The sequence below is a fragment of the Lepidochelys kempii genome, chromosome 7, assembly GCF_965140265.1.
Source record: "Lepidochelys kempii isolate rLepKem1 chromosome 7, rLepKem1.hap2, whole genome shotgun sequence".
Classification (NCBI taxonomy): Eukaryota; Metazoa; Chordata; order Testudines; family Cheloniidae; genus Lepidochelys; species Lepidochelys kempii.
In genome coordinates this window covers 61,732,001-61,756,177 of record NC_133262.1, presented here as the reverse complement: position 1 = coordinate 61,756,177, position 24,177 = coordinate 61,732,001, and the positions used below count along the sequence as shown (strand labels likewise).

The 24,177-nt window shown below is 43.5% G+C and overlaps 1 protein-coding gene across 6 annotated transcripts in view; it reads left to right on the top strand.

Annotated features, from left to right (window-relative positions):
- Positions 1-720: 720 nt before the first annotated feature.
- LOC140914687 (uncharacterized) overlaps positions 721-24,177 on the top strand; it is a 147,963-nt gene continuing 124,506 nt past the window's right edge. The window contains exons 1-3 of one of the 6 annotated variants that reach the window (XR_012159951.1): positions 721-1,055; positions 15,095-15,166; positions 15,441-19,144. The gene's annotated coding sequence lies outside the window, so the exon portion shown is untranslated. Of the gene's footprint in view, positions 1,056-7,327; positions 7,442-8,004; positions 8,087-15,094; positions 19,145-24,177 lie in introns of those variants that run through there. The other 5 variants (XR_012159953.1, XM_073353142.1, XR_012159952.1 and 2 more) reach the window with 5 other exon arrangements.

The window sequence follows — 24,177 nt, the reverse complement described above, 5'->3', positions numbered from 1 at the left end:
CAGTGTGGAGGAATGCGTTGGGGGGGCAGAGATGGCAACCCCGCACAGTGCAGGAAGCAGGGCTTGGGTGAGCAGCAACACTGGCCCCAGCCTCTTGGCGGGAGGCAAGGCTCGGGTGAGTGGCTCAGGCCAGCTCCGACAGGTGTGGGGGCTCAGGTGAGTGGGTCAGGCCAGCCCCGTGCAGGCAGGGGAGGGGTTGTGCCAGCCCCGCATGCTGTCCCATTTTCCCTTTGGGAAATATGGTCACTCTAGTGTGTGCAAGTGTAAGGGTCCCCTTACTAAAACTCAGTGAGGGTTTTTTGTTTGGTGGGCTAACTCCCAGTGCCAAAAGAAAGGGGGTGGGTTGATGGGAAATCAGGACCCTGAGACTGACAGTCCCCAGGAACAATGGGGAGAGGCCAATGCTCCAGGTCATCCTGATTGACAGGGCGGGCAGGCTAATCAGGGAGTCAGGAGGCCAGGGGGGTCCTATCCTCTGTGTGAGTTGGAATATGCTGGGTCAGACAAGGTGGGACCGAGTTGAGGAGAAAACAGGGGCCCAAGCTGGGCTGGGGAGCAGAGCCTTGCCAGCCAGAGGGGCCAGAAAAGCAGCCCAGGGAGCAGATCCTGTGCTGGGAGCAGGGCTGCAGCCACAGAGCCAGAGAAGCAGCCCAGGGGGCTGGAGGCAGAGCAGCAGCATCAGTGCTGAGGCAGAGTGGAGGCGGAGCTAGAACAGCGGAGCTGGGGCTGGAGCTGGGTGGGGTGAGCAACTGGGGCCAGCCTAGGAGGGACCCTGGGCAAAGGGCCCAGCGCAGAAAACACCCCCAGACAAAGGTCCTTGCAAGCCAGACTGGGAGGGGGATCTTAACCCGATGGGGGGCTGAGGCTGGGAAGAAGGGTCCCACCACCCAAAGCCCGGAAGTGTGTGGCCACCACCAGAGCAAGTGTCCAACCCACAGCATCCCGGCAGCACAGCCAGGGCCTGAGAAGAAGGCCTGGGACCTGTAAGGAACAGACTGTGAACTGCCCTGGCATTCAAGAGACACTGTTTGTGGTGTTCCCTGCCACAGAGTGAGGTGATGTGTTTTCCTTTAACCTTTCCCATTTTTCCTCATTCTTTTTAAAATTAATTGCTGATTAAATAAATTGTATTTATTTTAAATTGTATGTCAGGGAAGTGTCCAGTGCAGAGAGAGCACCCCGGAGTGGGGGCACCCTAGCCCCTGTCCTAGGTGACCACAGCAAGGTTGGGGGTCGAGCCCCCCAGGAATCCTGGGCCCAGCCTTGTTGGGGTTACAAGGACTCTGCCAGACAGGAGAGTGGAAGGGGAGTCCTTGAGGGCAGGGAGGCCTCTGGGTAAAGGAAATGGGAGCGAGGACTCAGATCTTTCTGCTAGCCCATTTCACCGGGATAAGTGCAGAAGCCAGGAAAGTTCCCCACAATAGTGGGCCCATTCCCCCACTTACACATGCATGCAGCCTTCATTTTGGCACACTGAGTGTCTAACAAAGCTGTATGGAGAACAGGACTCTTGTTTTGTCTGAATGATATACAGGCAAATTTTATACTATTTAGTAGTTTCCCTGATTCTTACTGAGTGTGTTGTAGGATACTCTTGAGCTACCTCACCTTCAAGTTAGCAAAGTGTGTGGTGGGTGTGTGTTTTGTGGGAACTATATATATATATATCGAAACCCAAACCATTTTCAGCCACATTACACAAACACTTTTCAGTAACCAGCTGATCCTATTATTGTTGCCCCTTTGTATGTTTGAAATTTGACTGTAAGATCTTCAGAGTGGGGATCGGACTTGTGCCATTTATTTCTATGGCAGTGTTCCTCCTGGCTGCTGTAAAATAATAAACAGGCCTGCACCTTCTAGTGCGCCTCACGCACCTGTGTTACTTTTGGGTAGATGGCAGCTGCTGTGTCTGCCAAAGAGTTACTGATGTTAATATGCTCCTCAGCAGAGGCAACAGTGTTCCATCCCTAATGATGAAATGTCTTTTTTTAATAAAAACATTTACACCAGGGGATTCTAGGAAGGCATGTAATCACAGGAACAAGAGAGAATTTCAGTTGAAAATATATGTGCAATCCAATAAATGGAAAAAAAAAAGAAAAAAAAAAGCCTACTAGCTAACATAAAATGATGGTGAAATATCAAAAGAGTGGCTGGAACTGGATGAAGTTTATAGGGTACAATTGGACCTGGATGCTTTCAGAGACGCTGTAAGGTTTAATTACTGCTTCATTAATATTCCCCCCCATATCTGACTAGAGTAGCTGAGTGCTGTTGTGAGGTGAGGGCAATAGAAATCCCTCTAAGTAAATAACTCATTGCTGAAGTGTGCTACCTACCAGTGTGGCCATCTCATTACTTCACCCCATTCCAATTGTTCCAGTTTTTACTAAATAGGAACATAAGAATGGCCATACTGGGTCCGATCAATGGTCCATCTAGCCCAGTGTCCTGTCTTCTGATAGTGGCCAATGCTAGATGCTTCAAAGGAAATGAACAGAATAGGGCAACCGTCAAGTGATCTATCCTCTGTCATCCAGTTCCAGCATTTGACAGTCAAAGGCCTAGGGACACCCAGAGCATCAGGTTGCATCCCTGACCATCTTGGCAAATAACCACTGATGGACCTATTCTCCATGAATTTATCTAATTATTTTTTAATCCAGTTGTACTTCTGGCCTTCACAACATCCCCTGGCAACAAGTTCCACAGGTTGATTGCGCTGTGTGAAGTACTTCCTTTTGTTTGTTTTAAAACTGCTGCCTATTAATTTCATTGGGTAATGTCTTGTCCTTGTGGTATGTGAAGGAGTAAGTAACACTTTCCTATTCACTTTCTCCACACCATTCATGATTTTCTAGACCTTTAAAACATATCTCCCCTAAGTCATCTCTTTTCCAAACTGAACAGTCCCAGTCTTTTTCCTCTTTCCTCATACAGAAGCTGTTCCATACCCCTAATAATTTTTGTTGCCCTTCTCTGCATCATTTCCATTTCTAATATCTATTTTTTGACAAGGGTTACCAGAACTGCACACAGTATTCCAGGTGTGGGCATACCATTGATTTATGTAGCGGCATTCTGATATTTTTCTGTCTTATTATCTATCGCTTTCCTAACGGTTCCTAACATTCTGTTAGCTTTTTGACTGCTGCTGCAGATTGAGTGGTTGTTTTTAAACTATCCACTATGACTCCAAGATCTTTCTTGAGTGATAACAGCTAATTTAGACCTCATCACTGTGTATGTATAGTTGGGATTATGTTTTCTAATGTGCATTACTTTGCATTTGTCAACACTGAAATTTCATCTGACATTTTCTTGCATAGTCACCCAGTTTTGTGAGATCCCTTTGTAACTCTTAGTTAAGTCCAAAGCTGACTGCAATCTTCAGTAACTTTGTATCACCTGCAAACTTTGCCATCTCACTATTTATTCCTTTTTTCAAATAAATTTATGAATATGTTGAACAGCACTGGTCCCAGTACAGATCCCTGGGGGACACCATTATTTACCCCTCTGCATTCTGAAAACTGATTATTTATTCCTACCCTTTGTTTCCTATCTTAACCAGTTACTGATCCATGAGAGGACCTTCCCTGTTATCCCATGACTGCTTACTTTGCTTAAGAGCTTTTGATGAGTGACTTTGTCAAAAACTTTCTGAAAGTCCAAGTACACTATATCCACTGGATCATCCTTGTCCACATGTTTGTTAACACTCTCAAAGAATTCTAATAGATTGATGAGGCATGATTTCCCTTTACAAAAGCTGTGTTGACTCTTCCCAACAAATTATGTTCATCTATGTGCCTGACAATTCTGTTCTTTACTATAATTTCAACAAATTTGCCTGGTATTGAGGTTAGGCTTACTGGTCTGTAATTGCCAGATTGCCTCTGGAGCCTCTTTTAAAAATTGGTATCACTTTAGCTATCCTCCAGTCATCTAATACAGAGGCTAATTTAAGTGATAGGTTACATACCCTAGTTAGTAGTTCTGCAATTGCATATTTGAGTTTCTTCAGAACTCTTGGGTGACTACCATCTGGTCCTGGTGACTTATTACTGAGTAATTTATCAATTTGTTCAAAAACCACCTCTATTCACACCTCAGTCTGGGACAGTTGCTCAGATCTTTCACCTAAAAAGAATGGCTCAAGCATGGGAATCTCCCTCATGTCCTCTGCAGTGAAGACTGATGCAAACAGTTCATTTAGCTTCTCCACAATGACCTTCTCTTCCTAGAGTGCTCCTTACATACCTCAATTGTCCAGTAGTCCCACAGATTTTGGCAGGCTTCCTGCTTCTGGTCTACTTAAAAATATTTTTTGCTGCTAATTTTTGATTCTTTTGCTAGTTGCTCTTTACATTCTTTTTTGGCCTGCCTAAGTATGTTTTTACACTTGCATAAATTCTGGCAAGTCTCCTTTCTATTTTCCTCAATAGGATTTAACTTCCAATTTTTTAAAGGATGTCTTTTTCCCTCTAACCACTTCTTTTATTCTGTTTAGCCATGGTGCTATGTTTTTGATCCTCTTACTATTCTTTTTAATTTGGAGTACACATTTAATTTGAACCTCTATTAGGGTGGTTTTTTAAAAGTTTCCATGCTGCTTGCAGGCCTTTCACTCTTGTGATTATTCCTTTTAATTTCTGTTTAACTAGCTTCCCTCATTTTTGTGTATTTCCTCCTCCTCATGTTAAATGCTACTGTGGTGGGCTTGTTTGGTATCCCTCCTGCCCCCCATCAAAAAAAGAATGTTAAATTTAATTATATGATGGGTGCTGCTACTGAGCAGTTCAGGTATAATCACCTCTTGGACCAGATCCTGTGCTCCACTTAAGACTAAATCAGGAATTGTCTCTTCCCTTGTGGGTTCCAGGACTAGCTGCTCCAAGAAGCAGTCATTAATGGTGTCTAGAAATTTTACTTCTGCATCCCATCCTGAGGTGACATGTACCTAGTCAGCATGGGGATAGTTGAAATCCCCAATTACTATATTATATTATATTTATAGGTTTCAGAGTAACAGCCGTGTTAGTCTGTATTCGCAAAAAGAAAAGGAGGACTTGTGGCACCTTAGAGACTAACCAATTTATTAGAGCATGAGCTTTCGTGAGCTACAGCTCACTTCATCAGATGCATATCGTGGAAACTGCAGCAGGCTTTATATATACACAGAGAATATGAACCAATACCTCCTCCCACCCCACTGTTCTGCTGGTAATAGCTTATCTAAAGTGATCATCAGGTGGGCCATTTCCAGCACAAATCCAGGTTTTCTCACCCTCCACCCCCCCACACAAATTCACTCTCCTGCTGGTGATAGCAGTATTATATTTATATAGCAGCATTATATTTATAGCCTTTCTAATCTCCCTGAGCATTTCACCATCACCATCCTGGTCAGGTGGTCAGTAGTATATTCCTACTGTTATACTCTTATTATTCAAGCATGGAATTTCTGTCCATAGAGATTCTATGGTACAGTTTGATTATATTTAAGATTTTGATTGTATTTGACACTCTGCTTTCTTTCACATATAGTGCTACTCCCCCACCAGCATGACCTATTCTGTCATTCCTATATATTTTGTACCCTGGTATTGGTGTCCCATTGACTGTCATGATTCCATCAAGTTTCTGTGATGCCCATTATATCAATATCCTCATTTAATACCAGGCACTCAAGTTCACCCATCTTAGTATTTAGACTTCTAGCATTTGTATACAAGCGCTAATACAACTTGTCAAAATTTAGTTGTCTGCCTTCATGTGATGTGACTAAATGGGACTCTTTTGTGTGTGACTGTTCCTCTTCAGTTCCTACTTGTACTTTATCAACTTCTATCCTCTCCTCTTTACCAGGGTATAGAATATACCCTTTAATAAATCCTTCCCTAAGGAATGTTTGAGTCCGACCAGTGTGCTCCTCTGCACCTGTCGGCTTTCCCCCAGCCCTTCGTTTAAAAACTCCTCTACAACGATTTTACTTTTACTTGCCAGCAACCTGGTTCCATTGTGGTTTAGGTGGAGCCCAACCTTCCTGTATAGCTACCTCCTTTCCCAAAACATTCCCGAGTTCCTAATAAACCTAAAACCCTCTTCCCTACCCCATCGTCTCATCTACACATTGAGACCCTGCAGTTCTGCCTGTCTAACTGGCCCTGAGTGTGAAACTGGAGGCATCTGCTTAAAGTTACCAAGGGCAACTTGTATGAAGTGTAGTTGTAGCCATATTGGTCCCAGGATATTAGAGAAACAAGGGCAACTTGCACAGTCAGTATCCATGTGAGCCATCTAGTGAAACAAGCTTGCTGCACTTGAGTATGATGACATTCAATAAAGACAAGTGAAAAGTACTACACTTAGGAAGGAAATGAAATGAACAAATACAAAATGGGAAATAATTGATTAAGCAGCAGTACTGGAGGAAATGATCTGGGAGTCAAAATGGTCGCAAATTGAATGAGTCAATAGTGTGATGCTGTTGTGAAAACTGTTTGTCACCTGAATGACTCTTCAGAACATAACTAGCTTTTCAGCATTTCTTAGTGGTTAGAATAAAGGATTGGGTGTTGGGATGCTTGAGTTCTCATCTCAGCTTTACCACAGAACTGCTGTCTGATATCAGGCAAGTCACTTAACATCTCTGAGCCTTCCCCCAGCAGGGGAATTAGTATCTGCCCGTCTCAGAGGGCTGCATTAAGGCTTGGGTCAGGTTCATAAAGCACATCCTTTGTGAAAAATGCAGTTATTTTCAAGCTGGGCCTGCTTATTGAGCCCTCAACTTTTTGACAGGTGTAAATGTCAGTAGATAAATGAATCCCTCTACTCTTCAAGGAAGGGTTATTTGAAAACAGTTTGCCTTATCTGCTGGGTACACATGCACCATGCTATGATGTACAGAAAAACCCATGTCTGGAGTCTTTTGGCTTCTTTTTGTCCCTGTGTGTTGAAAGCAAAATGGGCAAGCAGGCTGAATTGTGCTGTCATTTGTGCTTGGTGTGTGAATAATTTATGCAAAGAAAATCCTTTGTTTTTTAACCCCAGCATTATTTTGGCACAACAGCATGTGAGAGACGGGCCATAAAAATATGGAGCCCAAAGGATATTTTGTACATTTGCAGAAAGCACTGGCCTGAGGAGAGACCTACAAAACCTCAGCTGGGAGAAAAAAATCATCCCTCTGTGTGGGGCCACTGATCAAAAGGCAAAGTGTTTCAGGTGCTTGTATGTAGGCTGCCTGTGCTCCATTTCCTATACAGTATCGGAGGGTCTCTGATGAGGAAAAGAGAATATTTCTCCCTTCCTTCCTTAGGAGAATTGTCCACCTGAAGCTTCTCTGACTCCATGCCCTTTGACCCTGTGTGGGACTTTGCCTATCAGCCATTGGGAAATACTCACTTGTAGTAACAGGATGGGTTACTTGAAGGTAAAATTTTCCTCTTGAAGGTAGTCCCAGGAACTGGGCAAAATATCTCTCTTGGCAGGTTAATCCTTAGAGTGAGAATGAGACCTGCTAGTTCATGGAATTCAAAGCATCTCCAACTGGGCAGAGTACCGGCGCTTAGGCCTCTGCTATATCCTCTAGGATTTAGCCATGCTTTGAGGTAGGCCTGAGTGATTTCAGTTTCATTGTCTGCAAAAGCAGCTCAGGCTTGGTGGTGTCTTTGGAGCATGTACAGAGAGCTGAGCTTTCATAATAAGGCACAGTGCATATGTCTAATACGGCTGTCTAAAAGGGTTCTGGTTTTAGCTTGGCAACTTACGTGGCAGCATTACTTGGGGAAAAATTGTGCAAAGGGAAAGACTTTGATTATGTTCACTGATTGCAGTCATGAAGTGCTATAAATGAGATTACAGGTAATCAACCTGTGAGATGAGAGGTTTAATTGTGAATCTCTGAAATCCCCCTTCAGTCTAAGTGAATTAATTAAAAGCCTTTTGAAAGATTCTGTTAATAGTACTATAAATGCATCCTCTTTTTATCCACAGAACAAGCAGTGACAGTGCAACTTTCCCTACATTATCTTAGCTACTGTGTCTTCATCGTGTTGCAGAGAGCTCACTAGCAGGGGTGAGAGAGTAGCTCAGTGTCCATTCAGTCCTTGGTCTTTTTGCGGTGACCCCCAAGAGGCATGCCGAATACAGTACACCAGTGGCTTTTGTGATTGTGGACCGTTGTCCTCTAGGAACTGGATTGAGATCCACAAATTCACTTCCAGATTAAAGGGAGAATCAGTTGCTATTGAACTTGAATGGATTCACAATAGGAGCCTAGAAGTGAAAGTGTCTGTGTCTCACTGCTGATTCCTCCCCACCCCCGAAACTGCCCAGTCCCATTGTTTTTCAGATCTAGGTTTAGAAAGGCTCCATGTCTAACTAGGCACCTCACTGTGGGCTGGTTCTCCTTTCAGAGATGAAATGCGAATATTGTCTTATAGGGCTCTTGCTGCCTTTCGAGAAGTTATAAAAAAACATAAAACACTGCTCCTGGGCCTGCTGGGAAACATTGCCAATGAAGATGTTAGCTGCATCAGTCAGGATGGTATGTTTTCTACTGGTGCTTAGATTGGTACAATTAAATGAATTACTTTGTATACATTTTTGAGTACAGTCTCTTCAAATAAAGAAATCTGTACCTCCATTGTAGCCAATTATCTGGTATCCATTTCTATTTTTCCCTTTCCCATTCTAAAATATGGTCACCATAGTCAGGACATGATCTTGCACTGGTCTGAAATGCATGCTGGGACATGGCTGGTTGCCCTGTGAAAGCAGGACAATCCCTCACGTTTTAGGATAGGTGATGCCTCAGACAGACAGCTGTAGCGGCACAGGAGCTAGCAAACAGAGCTGTAAACAGCGGAGTTTCAGTGGGAGTTCTGTTGGAGGAGAAGGGGTCCTATAAAGGTAGCCAGCCTGTCAGGCAGCAGCACAGACAGCCGTAGCAGCGGTGGGATTCTGTATGTTCCTAGAGAAGGGCAACAAAGGTGTGACAAGATTATGATGATCAACAGATGGCTCAGGCAGTGGTGCTATAAGGAGGGCTTTGGGATGTATGGTTACTGGGAGGTATTCATGGACAGAGGACAGTTCTCTTGGGACGGACTTCATCTGAGTAGGGAAGGAAATAGTCTTCTAGGATGGAGGCTGGCACAACTGATTAAGAGAGCTTTAAACTAGGAATTTGGGGGAGATGGTTGGGAGATGTCCAGGTAATCTCCATGCCGGATTTTAGCATTGAGAGGGAAGAAAACGAAGTAAGAAAGGATACAGCTGTGGGTAGGAGAATGCATATAAGGAGTAAGGGCAGTGTGGATACCAGTCTAATAGGTTGTACTGGCTGTAGAAAGACCGTGCCTAATCGGGTGCAGAATGTGAGCGAGGCCAAACAGCAAAAATTAAGATGTTTGTACACCAATGTGAGGAGCCCAGGTAAGAAAATAAAGGATCTAGAGCTACTGGTGCAGGAAGTGATCCCAGATATTATAGGGAGAACAGAAACATGGTGGAATAGTAGTCATGACTGGGCTACAGGTATTGAAGGGTCTGTGCTGTTTAGGAAAGACTGAAATAAAGGTAAAGGTGGTGGAGTAGCACTGTATATCAATGATGAGATAGAATGTAAAGAAATAAGAAGCAATGGAATGGATAAGACAGAGTCCGTCTGGGCAAAAATTACATTGGGGAAGAAAACTATTAGAGTCTCCCCTGGGATAGTGCTTGGGGTGTGCTATAGACTGCTGGGATCTAATTTGGATATGGATAGAGCCCTCTTTAATGTTTTTAATGAAGTAAATACTAATGGAAACTGCGTGATCATGGGAGACTTTAACTTCCCAGATATAGACTGGAGGACGAGTGCTAGTAATAATAATGGGGCTCAGATTTTCCTAGATGCGATAGCTGATGGATTCCTTCATCAAGTAGTTGCTGAACTGACTAGAGGGGATGCCATTTTAGATTTGGTTTTGGTGAGTAGTGAGGACCTCATAGAAGAAATGGTTGTAGGAGATAATCTTGGTTCAAGTGATCATGAGCTAATTCAGTTCAAACTGAACGGAAGGATTAACAAAAATAAATCTGCAACTAGGGTTTTTGATTTCAAAAGGGCTGATTTTCAAAAATTAAGGAAATTAGTTAGGGAAGTGGATTGGACTGACTGAAGAATTTATGGATCTAAAGGCAGAGGAGGCCTGGGATTACTTTAAATCAAAGCTGCAGAAGCTATCGGAAGCCTGCATCCCAAGAAAGGGGAAAAAATTCATAGGCAGGAGTTGTAGACCAAGCTGGATGAGCAAGCATCTCAGAGAGGTGATTAAGAAAAAGCAGAAAGCATACAGAGAGTGGAAGATGGGAGTGATCAGCAAGGAAATCTACCTTATTGAGGTCAGAACATGTAGGGATAAAGTGAGACAGGCTAAAAGTCAAGTAGAGCTGGACCTTGCAAAGGGAATTAAAACCAATAGTAAAAGGTTCTATAGCCCATATAAATCAGAAGAAAACAAAGAAAGAAGAAGTGGGACTGCTAAACACTGAGGATGGAGTGGAGGTCAAGGATAATCTAGTCATGGCCCAATATCTAAACAAATACTTGGCCTCAGTCTTTAATGAGGTTAAAGAGGATCTTAGGGATAATGGCAGGATGACAAATGGGAATGAGGATATGGAGGTAGATATTACCGTATCTGAGGTAGAAGCGAAACTCAAACAGCTTAATGGGACTAAATCAGGGGCCCAGATAATCTTCATCCAAGAATATTAAAGGAATTGGCACATGAAATTGCAAGCCCATTAGGAAGAATTTTTAATGAATCTGTAAACTCAGGGGTTGTACCGTATGATTGGAGAATTACTAATATAGTTCCTATTTTTAAGAAAGGGAAAAAAGGTGATCCGGGTAACTACAGGCCTTTTAGTTTGACATCTGTAGTATGCAAGGTCTTGGAAAAATTTTTGAAGGAGAAAGTAGTTAAGGACATTGAGGTCAATGGTAAATGGGACAAAATACAACATGGTTTTACAAAAGGTCGATCATGCCAAACCAACCTGATCTCCTTTTTTGAGAAAGTAACAGATTTTTTAGACAAAGGAAACACAGTGGATCTAATTTACCTAGATTTCAGTAAGGCGTTTGATACCATGCCACATGGGGAATTATTAGTTAAATTGGAAAAGATGGGGATCAATATGAAAATTGAAAGGTGGATAAGGAATTGGTTAACAGGGAGGCTACAGCGGGTCCAACTGAAAGGTGAACTGTCAGGCTGGAGGGAGGTTACCAGTGGAGTTCCTCAGGGATCTGTTTTGGGACCAATCTTATTTAATCTTTTTATTATTGACCTCGGAACAAAAAGTGGGAGTGTGCTAATAAAGTTTGCAGATGACATAAAGCTGGGAGGTATTGCCAATATAGAGAAGGATCGGGATATCATACAGGAAGATCTGGATGACCTTGTAAACTGGAGTAACAGTAATAGGATGAAATTTAATAGTGAAAAGTGCAAGGTCATGCATTTAGGGATTAATAACAAGAATTTAAGTTATAAATTGGGGACACATCACTGGAAGTAATGGAGGAGGAGAAAGAGCTCAGAGTATTGGTTGAGAGGATGACTATGAGTCACCAGTGTGATGTGGCCATGAAAAAAGCTAATGCGGTCTGGGGATGCATCAGGCGAGGTATTTCCAGTAGAGATAAGGACGTGTTAGTACCATTATACAAGGCACTGGTGAGACCTCACCTGGAATATTGTGTGCAGTTCTGGTCTCCCATGTTTAAGAAGGATGAATTCAAACTGGAACAGGTACAGAGAAGGGCTACTAGGATGATCCGAGGAATGGAAAGCCTGTCTAATGAAAGAAAAGGAGTACTTGTGGCACCTTAGAGACTAACAAATTTATTTGAGCATAAGCTTTCATGAGCTACAGCTCACTTCATCGGATGCATTCAGTGGAAAATACAGTGGGGAGATTTATATACATAGAGAACATGAAACAATGGGTGTTACCATACACACTGTAACGAGAGTGATCAGGTAAGGTGAGCTATTAGCAGCAGGAGAGCGGGGGGGCGGGAGGGGAACCTTTTGCAGTGATAATCAAGGTGGGCCATTCCCAGCAGTTGACAAGAATGTGTGAGGAACAGTGGGGAGGGGGGAAAATAAACATGGGGAAATAGTTTTACTTTGTGTAATGACACATCCACTCCCAGTCTTTATTCAAGCCTAATGTAATGTTGTCCAGTTTGCAACTTAATTCCAATTTAGCAGTCTCTCGTTGGAGTCTGTTTTTGAAGTTTTTTTGTTGAAGAATTGCAACTTTTAGGTCTGTAATCGAGTGACCAAAGAGACTGAAGTGTTCTCTGACTGGTTTTTGAATGTTATAATTCTTGATGTCTGATTTGTTTTACGTAGAGACTGTCCAGTTTGACCAATGTACATGGGAGAGGGGCATTGCTGGCACATGATGGCATATATCACATTGTTAGCTGTGCAGGTGAACGAGCCTCTGATAGTGTGGCTGATGTGATTAGGCCCTATGATGGTGTCCCCTGAATAGATATGTGGACACAGTTGGCAGTGGGCTTTGTTGCAAGGATTGATTCCTGGGTTAGTGGTTCTGTTGTGTGGTTGCTGGTGAGTATTTGCTTCAGGTTGGGGGGCTGTCTGTAAGCAAGGACTGGCCTGTCTCCCAAGATCTGTGAGAGTGATGGGTCGTCCTTCAGGATAGGTTGTAGATCTTTGATGATGGTTTGGAGAGGTTTTAGTTGGGGGCTGAAGGTGATGGCTAGTGGCGTTCTGTTACTTTCTTTGTTGGGCCTGTCCTGTAGTAGGTAACTTCTGAGTACTCTTCTGGCTCTGTCAATCTGTTTCTTCATTGTATTGTATTGTAGATTGTAGAATGCGTTACCTAGGGAGGTGGTAGAATCTCCTTCCTTAGAGGTTTTTAAGGTCAGGCTTGACAAAGCCCCGGCTGGGATGATTTAACTGGGAATTGGTCCTGCTTCGAGCAGGGGGTTGGACTAGATGACCTTCTGGGGTCCCTTCCAACCCTGATATTCTGTGATTCTATGATTCTCATATAAAGACCCCGCCCCACCGGCAGTTACCATCGAGAAGTTGAATAAAGAGCGTCATATGGATCTCTGCGCGTTTGTCAGTTGGGACCCCGTCCGAACGCACTGATCTGAGAATGAAAGTACTAATAATATTATAAATTTTAATAATTATTTTCTCTCCAATCCCACCATATCCCTTATGAAGTAGATGGAGACAATTGAACACCACACACCTATAGCCAAAAAGACAGACAGTCCTTGGAGGAGCATGATTTTATAATTGTACTAATTGTACTATAAGAATTGATGTAAACTTTGATTTCATTCTGCCAGCCACCCTTCTGGAATAACAGAAAGGAATGACCGTCTGAGACTGGGATCCTGTTTCCAATATGCATTACAATTAGGACCTGTTATAAAGTTTAGTTAGTAAGAGACAGGATTTTGTATTGTGTCTATGATAAATAGATTAGAGAAATGTTGAGGGCCTGAAGCCCCAATGTGAATTGTTTTAGTTATAAGATTTAGCAAGGCTTGATTTACAATATATTCCGCTGAATATAAAATACTGCTGTCTGTATACCTTTGAAGGTTTCTGTTTGTGTGAATGAGGAATGAATGCATCAGGAAAAGATAAGGTATGAAAGCCATTACAAATATCCAGATGGTCAAGAAAGAGTGAAAAAAGAAAAGGAGTACTTGTGGCACCTTAGAGACTAACAAATTTATTTGAGCATAAGCTTTCGTGAGCTACAGCTCACTTCATTGGATGCATGCAGTGAAAAATACAGTAGGGGGATTTTATATACATAGAGAACATGAAACAGTGGGTGTTACCATACACTCTGTAAGGAGAGTGATCAAGTAAGGTAAGCTATTACCAGCAGGAGAGAAAAAACCCCTTTTGTAGTGATCATCAAGGTGGGCCATTTCGAGCAGTTGACAAGAACGTGTCAGCAGTCTCTCGTTGGAATTAATTTGCAAACTGGACACCATTAATTTAGGCTTGAATAAAGACTGGGAGTGGATATGTCATTGCACAAAGTAAAACTATTTCCTCATGCTTATTTTTCTCCCCTACCGTTCCTCACACGTTCTTGTCAACTGCTAGAAGTGGCCCACCTTGATTATCACTACAAAAGGGTTTTTTTCTCTCCTGCTGGTAATAGCTCACCTTACCCGATCACTCTCCTTTCAGTGTGTATGGTAACACCCATTGTTTCATGTTCTCTGTGTATATAAAATCCCCCTACTGTATTTTCCACTGCATGCATCCGATGAAGTGAGCTGTAGCTCACGAAAGCTTATGCTCAAATAAATTTGTTAGTCTCTAAGGTGCCACAAGTACTCCTTTTCTTTTTGTGGAAACAGACTAACACAGCTGCTACTCTGAAAGAAAAAGTGAGAGATTTGGAAAGACCAGGAGACAATCAGAAAACATCTGTTGTATCGGATGCTAAGCATGTTAGCAGCGTTGACGACCTCAGAGGTGAGACAGGCACCCCCGAAGGCGAGACAACAAATAGGAGATAATGATGGGAAGCCCGACAATAACCATCAAATGGTAACAGCAGAAAACCACAAGATTAACACCACTTAAGGACTAATGATTACAGGATGACATTGCAAAATGCATGGACTCAAATGGGAATTTACAACTATAAAGCTGGGGTGTTTTGCCATGGAACTCTGGTTCAGTCCTGCAAAGCCTCGGAGCATCAGATCACGACCGACAGAGCCCAGCTCCTCACTCGTGCTCAATCTAACTGGCCATTAGATTGACTCGAGCTACAACAGACTGGTGACTATAAACAACAACTGGCAGGACTCTGTGTGTGTGTGTGTGTAACTGAAAAGCATATGCTAACTGTTGTATTTTCAATAAATGCGGTGTATTTGCCTTTTCCCCCTGAAAAGATCCCATGTGCTTTGTATGAGCATAACATCCTCGCTTCCTCCATATCCATATATCGTTTCATACATGCTCTCATTGTTCTTACTTATAGCTTTCCCCTCTTTTAGAATCAAACCTCCATGTTTCTTCCAGGAAGTTCTCGAAATTCCTCACTTTCTCACTCCATATCTTTCAGACAGGTAAATCTTATTTTTGACGTTCATTATTCATTCTTTCCATATGTTCAAACCATCTTAACTTTTCAATTATTATCCTGTTTGCAATTTAATTTTAAAATGTATATTATCTTCTTATCCTAACATTACTTACCCTATTAATCAATGTTCTCCTGCACATATTTCTCAATAAAAGCATTCCCACTGCATTTATTCGGCTTTCATCCTAATATCATAAATTAAGTACATACCCGGAGTAATGGAATTTATATTAATTATTTTTATGCCTAATTTACAGACGGCGAAGTGAGGCCCAATTGACATATTTATCAAGCAGAGACATCCAGTTGCTGAACACGCAAGTAATTCTGAATCAGATGACGGCAATGTAAATGAAACCGAAGTATTGTCAACAAAAAAGAATTCATACTAGCTTTACTCGGAAATATGACTCCTCAGTTCGGTTTTGTAGCCATGAATGATGGTGGAGTGCCAAAACCGCAGTGCATTATTTGTGGCGATGTGTTGGCTAACAACGCAATGAAGGCATCAAAGCTGAAGAGGCATTTAAATAAAAAACATAATGAAATTAGTTCAAAGCCGAAAGAGTTCTTCGAAAGAAAGCATGTTAATTTAAAAGGCCGTCAGAAACAGATCTTTGAAGTGTCACACATAAATACTTGTGCTCTGTGAGCTTCTTATAAAGTAACGCTTCGCGTTGCTAAGGCTAAAAAGCCCATACACAATCGGTGAGACACTAGTGATAGGCTGTATTAAAGATGTCTGCATGGAAATGCTGGGTGAGCCGGCGGCAAAGAAAGTGGCTCAGGTGCCACTTTCAAATGACACTATAGCTCAACGAATTCACGATCTGGCTCATGATATGGAAGATCAGCTCATAGGACAGATTAAATTAGGTAAGTACTTTTCTTTGCAGCTTGATGAATGTACAGACGTTGCTAATACGGCAGTTCTGATGGTGTTTGTGCGCTTTGAACATGAGGGTGATTTGAAGGAAGAGTTTTTGTTTTCTGCTTCACTACCAACAAAAACAACTAGTTCTGAAGTGTTCAAGACTGTGAGCGTCTACATTGTTAACAAATGTGGGTTGGATTTCAAGTTTTGTGTAGGCGTATGTTCTGTTGGCGCCACCGCAATGACAGGATGGCATTCTGGAGTGGTTACCCAGATTAAGGCGCTTGCACCCGAATGCAAGTCAGTGCACTGCTTCCTTCACCGAGAAAGTCTTACAACAAAAAAAATGTCAACAGAACTAAACAGTGTGCTCAGCGAGGTCGTAAAAATTCTGAACCATGTAAAGGCGAATGCTTTAAATTCGAGACTATTCGCTGCATTATGTGAGATATGGGAGCTGATCATAAACAGCTCCTATTGCATGCTGATGTACGTTGGTTATCGAGGGGAAAAGTCCTGTCAAGAGTATTTGAGCTCCGAAACGAGGTTGCCAAGTTTCTTCAGGACAGAAAACCAAATTGGTCACAATTGTTCCAAGATGTGGCTTGGATAGCCAAGCTGGCTTATTTAGCTGATATCTTTGCCATCTTTAATTATCTCAACACCTCCATGCAGGGAAGGATGGCTTCGTGTCTTACAATGGCAGACAAGATCGACGGACAGAAATGAAAGCTAAAAGCATGGAAGAGTCAAGTGTCAAGAGATTGTTATGACGTGTTTCACAACTTAGCGACAGTCATCACGGATGCAGGTGAAGACCTTGATGTTACATCTCTATGAAATGTCATCAGTGAACACTTGATGAATTTAGCAGAACGTTTTGAGTTTTACTTCCCAGCAGAAGAAGATCCACGGAAAGGGACTGGATGGGTCCGAAATCCATTTATTCCATTGAAAGATGACTTAACTGTCATTATGGAGGATAAATTGTTGGAGCTGGCTGCTGACAAAAGATTGAAGATGAGTTTCGAAACTACAACATCACTTGCTTCCTTTTGGATAAAAGTGAAAGCAGAATATCCTGAGCTTTCTGAAATTGCTCTGAAAACTCTTCTCCCATTTCCTTCAACATACCTCTGCGAGACTGGCTTCTCAACCATGAGTGTCATGAAGACAAAGTACAGAAATAGTATGGATAGTCATTCTCCATTGTGTGTGGCACTGTCCTCAATTGAACCACAACTAGATAAACTGACAAAGAAGAAGCAGGCTCACCTTTCACATTAATAAAGGTTAAGGTTTTAACATGCCTATTACTGTGTTAATAATTTTTTTTATAATATATTTATTAGGAGACTTTGCTGGTTTGATTTTTTAAATATTTTTTATTTGTATTGTAATATTATTTGTTTACAAAATAAACATAAAATAAAAAATGTCTGCCAAAATTTATTTTATTCATTATATTGTTTCCAGTCTAAATTAATATTACTACGAATGCTCAAATAATATTTTCTTGGATTGTAAACGAATAATAGTCATTTTATACTATCCACACAGACGCACAGCCTTTCAGTCAGTCTTCAGTGTATTTAAATGGGAACATCTCCGCATGTACGCCACACTCCCATTCCAATTAATACAGTGAAGAATGTTAGTTTTTCTGATCTGATGTGCTACGTGCCTATGCGAAAACGATAATAATATGGCACAAATATGGTACCGGGTCCCTGGCACATTGGGGAAAAAAAATTGCCGGTCCGCCACATCAGATAGTTTGAGAAGCACTGTTCTAGATGTCAAACTCAGGTGTCTGTTTGCTGTAACCAGGTAAGAAGAGATCCCAATTCCCACAGAACCTGAACTAGTGTCATGAGCAGAACTTTGGCTAGTGGGACCCTGCTTTCTTTTTCACCTTCTGTGTGTGACATAGATCTGTGTTGCCTGGGACACAGTGTGACATCCTCTAGCAATCCCAAGTGGCCAGGCTGCAGTGGCACATTAGATGTGGTAAAATGCGTTTTTAAAAACAATGATGATAACTCTGAGGAGCACTTTTATTTTATACACATTGGTGATCTCCCAGGAAACAGCATCCTAGCAACTATGGAGGTAGAAGCTCTCTACACCAATATTCCACACAAGGATGGACTACAAGCCGTCAGGAACAGTATCCCCGATAATGTCACGGCAAACCTGGTGGAGGAACTTTCTGACTTTGTCCTCACCCACAACTATTTCATATTTGGGGACAATGTATACCTTCAAGTCAGCGACACTGCTATGGGTACCTGCATGGCCCCACAATATGCCAACATCTTTATGGCTGACTTAGAACAACGCTTCCTCAGCTCTCGTCCCCTAATGCCCCTACTCTACTTGCGCTACGTTGATGACATCTTCATCATCTGAACCCATGGAAAAGAAACCCTTGAGGAATTCCACCGGGATTTCAACAATTTCCATCCCCATCAACCTCAGCCTGGACCAGTCCACACAGGAGATCCACTTCCTGGACACTACAGTGCAAATAAGCGATGGTCACATAAACACCACCCTATACTGGAAACGAACTGACTGCTATACTTACGTACATGCCTCCAGCTTTCATCCAGACCACACCACATGATCCATTGTCTACAGCCAAGCTCTAAGATAGAACCGTATTTGCTCCAATCCCCTCAGACAGAGACAAACACCTACAGGATCTCTACCAAGTGTTCTTAAAACTACAGTACCCACCTGGTGAAGTGAAGAAACAGATTGACAGAGCCAGAAGTCACCTACTACAGGATAGGCCCAACAAAGAAAGTAACAGAACGCCACTAGCCGTCACCTTCAGCCCCCAACTAAAACCTCTCCAGCGCATCATCAAGGATCTACAACCTATCCTGAAGGATGATCCCTCACTCTCACAGACCTTGGGAGACAGGCCAGTCCTTGCTTACAGACAGCCCCCCAACCTGAAGCAAATACTCACCAGCAACCACACACCACACAACAGAACCACTAACCCAGGAACCTATCCTTGCAACAAAACCCGTTGCCAACTGTGTCCACATATCTATTCAGGGGACACCATCATAGGGCCTAATCACATCAGCCACAATATCAGAGGCTCGTTCACCTGCACATCTACCAATGTGATATATGCCATCATGTGCCAGCAATGCCCCTCTCCCATGTACACTGGCCAAACCGGACAGTCTCTACACAAAAGAATAAATGGACACAAATCAGATGTCAAGAATTATAACATTCAAAAACCAGTCAGAGAACACTTCAACCTTTCTGGACACTCAATTACAGACCTAAAAGTGGCAATTCTTAAAAAAAACAAACCCTTCAAAAACAGACTCCAACAAGAAACTACAGAACTGGAATTAATCTGCAAACTGGACACCATTAAATTAGGCTTGAATAAAGACTGGGAGTGGATGAGTCATTACAGTAACTAAAAACTATTTCCCCAGGCTAATTTTCTCCCCTGCTGTTATTTACACCTTCTTGTCAACTGTTTGAAATGGGCCACCCTGATTACCACTACAAAAGTGATTTTTTTTCCTCCTGCTGATCATAGCCCACTTTAATTGATTTGTCTCCTTAGAGTTGGTAAGGCAACCCCATCTTTTCATGTTCTCTGTATATCTATCTATATCTATATATCTTCCTACTATATTTTCCAGTCCGTGCATCAGATGAAGTGGGTTTTAGCCAACAAAAGCTTATGCCCAAATAAATTTGTTAGTCTCTAAGGTGCCACAAGTACTCCTTGTTCTTTTTGCTGATACAGACTAACACGGCTACCACTCTGAAACCGCTCTGAATAAATCCCTTAACCTTTACCACTGTTGTGATCAGTCATTCCTGTCACTGCAGCATTTCATGGTGCTAGAAGTGATTGTCAGCCAGCACAAATGGATTTTTACAAAACTGAAGAACATTTGTGGCAAAATAGTGAGGGGACACTGCCAGGCTACAGGGTTATAGAAGAGCAATTGGCAGATGGGGCACAGCTGCAAAAAGGGACTACAGGGGCAAATGGGGCCCTGTTTAGCACCTAACTGACTGCAGTCTCACATGAGGCAAGAGTTTTCATTGCCTGCAGCAGGTACTTTGCTCTCTGTGGTTTTCTCTGCATATCAGCTGCTTTCGATAGGACTGGTTTGTAGACAAAAAATTCCTTGCTGTTTCCTGTTGCTATGATCTACCACTCCTGTGCCAATGAAATAGGAAGTTCAGGGTCAGATGCTCGGCCTCTGTTTTGCCAGTCACCACCAAACCTGCATGCTGCTGCTTGAGGAGACTAGTCTTGTTGGTTGAGGAGTGGTGGAGTGGGTAGGATAGATGCTGAATAGGATTGTGGGATCAGCTGCATTCTGTTGTACCTGTGCATTGGCACCCCCATATGAAGCGAGTCAGGGTTGATGGAGGGGGGATGTTGAGAAATCTCACTTACAGCACTCTTGCACAGTTAGAAGCACTCTGTGACAGAGCTGTGTTTTACAGCTGTTGCAACACATGGTGGCAAGCTCTTCTGGGACAGTGTGGCTGGGTTTTAATGCACCAGTCATAGTGGTGTGTAGGTGTCATTGCAACCCATCTTACATGATCATGTTCTGAATGAATTTAAATGGGGTTAGAGAAGTTGTGTTTCCTGCTCTTTGTAATTTCTGGACTTCAAACTCTCCATCTGTAGCCTGGGAGCTGTAAACTTTAAGAATCTGTTATGAATAGATTGGAATTTTTTCAGCAGTGCTTTACAGGGCACACAATTCATGCATAGAATGGCTGATGGTTACTTTGCAGTGCATGCTAACAAGTGTGTCATGATGGGGGGTTTACGTGGTACATTAGTAAGCACCATCCAATTATAAAGCAAATTCATTGTTATTTCTGTCTCCTCCATCAAAGCAGAAGTTGCATAGTAATTGCTTTTGAGCCTTCTAAACTGCAATTTCCAAATCATCTGGGGGAAGATATTATTGCTAACAGGGCTGCGTGACCTGTTTTGGAGAAACATGAGCTCACTTACACACTGTGAGCTGAAGTAATACAAAGTCATGTTGGTGGGTCAGTTCAGATGAGTGCACTGTTGTCTTGGCTCTGGGTTTTTACATACATGGTTTGACCTCTGATCACTTTAAAGAACTGTTTTCCAGACCTTGAGAACTGAATTGAGATGTGTTGACTTCTGCAGCTGCTGACTGGGGATGTGAAAATCAAAGACAAAGGGTGGTGTGTGTGCGTGACATACATGTATACATCTGGTCAGAGTATGTAGATAAAGGCCAGGAGGCAGCAAATAAAACTAATGTTATTAGCAGTGAAAGCCCCACAGGACTAGTGAGGTTTTAGTCTGTGCTCTGGCTCACTTTTGTTGTTTATACATTGGTAACAATCTCCAGTTCTGTGGGATATGTTAGCCACAGCAGCAGGGATCTACAGTGTGCAAGAGTGTATGGCTGGCAGGCTGCCTATGGGGGGAAGGTCCCAGGAACCTCCCACTTTCCCCTTTAAAACCCTCATCACAAAGCCCCATGTCAGGGATGCATTACTGACCACCTGAACTAGTAGGCCCGTCCTATTGGGTTCTGGGGAGGGGGGGCGCAGTACAAGCCCGCCCACAGCTAAAGGACCCTGGGCAGCTAAGATTGTGTCTTTATAGAGTTAGTTCCTGGTATCTCCACGTAGGCATCTGTGGTGTGGCTCTAGACTGTTGGTGAGGCATAAACCACAGAGGAAATGAGTATGCTTTGCTGGGGCAGTTTTTTCTTGTGGTTGCAGTCGGCACTGGAAATTCTAATTCCTGGAAATGTACTATGGCTCTCCTGCAGACCCCATCATCACTGTGGCAGACTCAGGGCCGGCATTAGGGGGTAGCAAACAGGGCCATTGCCCAGGGCCCCACAAAGCTAAGTTATATCAGTGGTTTTCAAACTTTTTTTCTGGCAACCCAGCTGAAGAAAATTGTTGATGCCTGTGACCCAGCGGAGCTGGGGATAAGGGGTTTGGGGTGTTGGGAGGGGCTCAGGGCTGGGGCAGAGGGTTGGGGTGCAGGGGTGAGGGCTGTGGGGTGAGGCTGGGAATGAGAGGTTCAGGGTGTGGGAGGGAGCTCTGGGGTGGGGCAGGGGGTTGTGGTGCAGGAGGGGGTCAGGGCTCTGGGATGGGGGTGCAAGCTCTGGGGTGGGGCTAGAGGTGCAGGAGGGGGCTCTGGGTTTGAGGGGGGCCTCAGGGCTGGGGCATGGGATTGGGGTGTGGGGTTGGGGTGCAGGCTTACCTCCGGTGGCTCCCGGTCAGCGGTGCAGCTGGGGTGTAGAGGCAGGCTTCCCGCCTGTCCTGGCACTGCAGACTGCGCTGTGCCCCGGAAGCAGCCACCAGCAGGTCCAGCTCCTAGGCAGAGGAGTGCAAGTGGCTCCGCACGGCTCTTGCCCACAGGCACTGCACCCCAAGCTCCCATTGTCGAGGAACCGGCCAATGGGAATGCGGAGCTGGTGCTCGGGTTGGGGGCAGTGCGTGGAGCCCCATGGCCCCCCTGCCGAGGAACTGGACCTGCTGCTGGCTGCTTTTGGGGTGCAGCGTAGCGTCGGAACAGGTAGGGACTAGCCTGCCTGAGCCGGGCAGCACCGCCCACTGGACTTTAATGGCCCGGTCAGTCGTGCTGACCAGAGCCACCATGACCCAGTGCCTTCCATTTTGCGACCCAGTACTGGATCACAACCCATAGTTTGAAAACCACTGAGTTATATCATATCTGCAGTGTCAATGTGGGTAAATGTAATGCAAGTATTACAGCAATTTAATCTCTAAAACTGGAAATAAATCTCACTAAAGTCTAAAAAATAACTGTGGCAGAACAAATTCATATCGCATATTTTTTGTGAACTCATTTGCTTACTGAATCGCAGCTCCATTGTGTTTGTTTGATTTGTTACATCTGCACTTCGAAAGAGCAAATCGCTGATGGTTGATTGGTGTTGGATTCCAGAGCAGGAGCGACGGAAGCTCCCTAAAAGTGTGTGTGTGGGGCCACCGGCACCTGAACTGAGGCCCTGCCCTTGGGCCAACCCTTCTTTCCAAGGCCCCACCCTCGTGTTGCCCCTTCCCCATGAGGCCCTGCCTCCATTCGCTCCTCTCCGCCAACTCCCCCCATCACTCGCCCTTCAGGCTGGTAAAAAGTGATGAAGCCATGGCTCCCTGGCTCCCCCTGTTCCTGTGCCCCAGTTTGAGAGAGAGAGCAGAGTAAAATTAGGCAATCACTGAGTCGAGTTGTTGGACCTGTATCCAAACCTAAACATTGCATTGCATCTCCTTTTGACTGTACCTCTAACCATGACCTCAGGAGAGAGAAGCTTCTTATGCTTAAATTTACTGAAGAACTATTTACATTCAACAGTATCACAAGATCGTCCGAATGGTCTGGCTGAGATTTCAATTGAACGCAAAATTCGTCACAAGCTGGACTTCTCTAAAATAATTGAAGATTTTGCCTCCTCAAAGCTAGGAAGGTCCCCTTCTAAGTGATTTGGATAAGTTTGTTGTGTTTCATACTCCTTAAGAGATGCGTTCTGAATTGCTTTTTTTTCTTGCATAAAAGTCCTTTTTACACTGTATGATGGCTTGAGTGGCAGTAGTAGCAGTAATATTACTATTATGATATTGATAAAACCGAAACGTTGCAGAAATCCAACGTGTGAGCAAGTTAGGGAGGCGGGGTGGGGGCCACTCCTTAGTTTCTGCCCTGGGCCCCAGTGAGTCCAATGCCAGCCCTGAGCTGACAGCCAAAGGGTAGACTGTATTTCGCTCAGTGAGGGAAGCAGTATGGAGGGATCTCCTCCAGCGATTTTCCACCCCCTGAAAGGAGCCATGATTGAAAGTTTTTAAAAAGTCACTTAAAGTATCAATTTTCAGATCTTTCTGTCAAGGCCAGGTACTCAGAGGCTCCAGTTTATATCCTATTGTAAGCACAAATCCATTCCCAACATGGTAATTCAGACAAGTTTGGCCCTTTCATGTAGTTCTGTACTGTACTAGACCAGGGTCCATAGGCAATATCTGTCCAGGGATTTGGGGAGGGGGCAGACGCTGCACTAGATAAGCATGCTGGCCTCTTAGGGTAT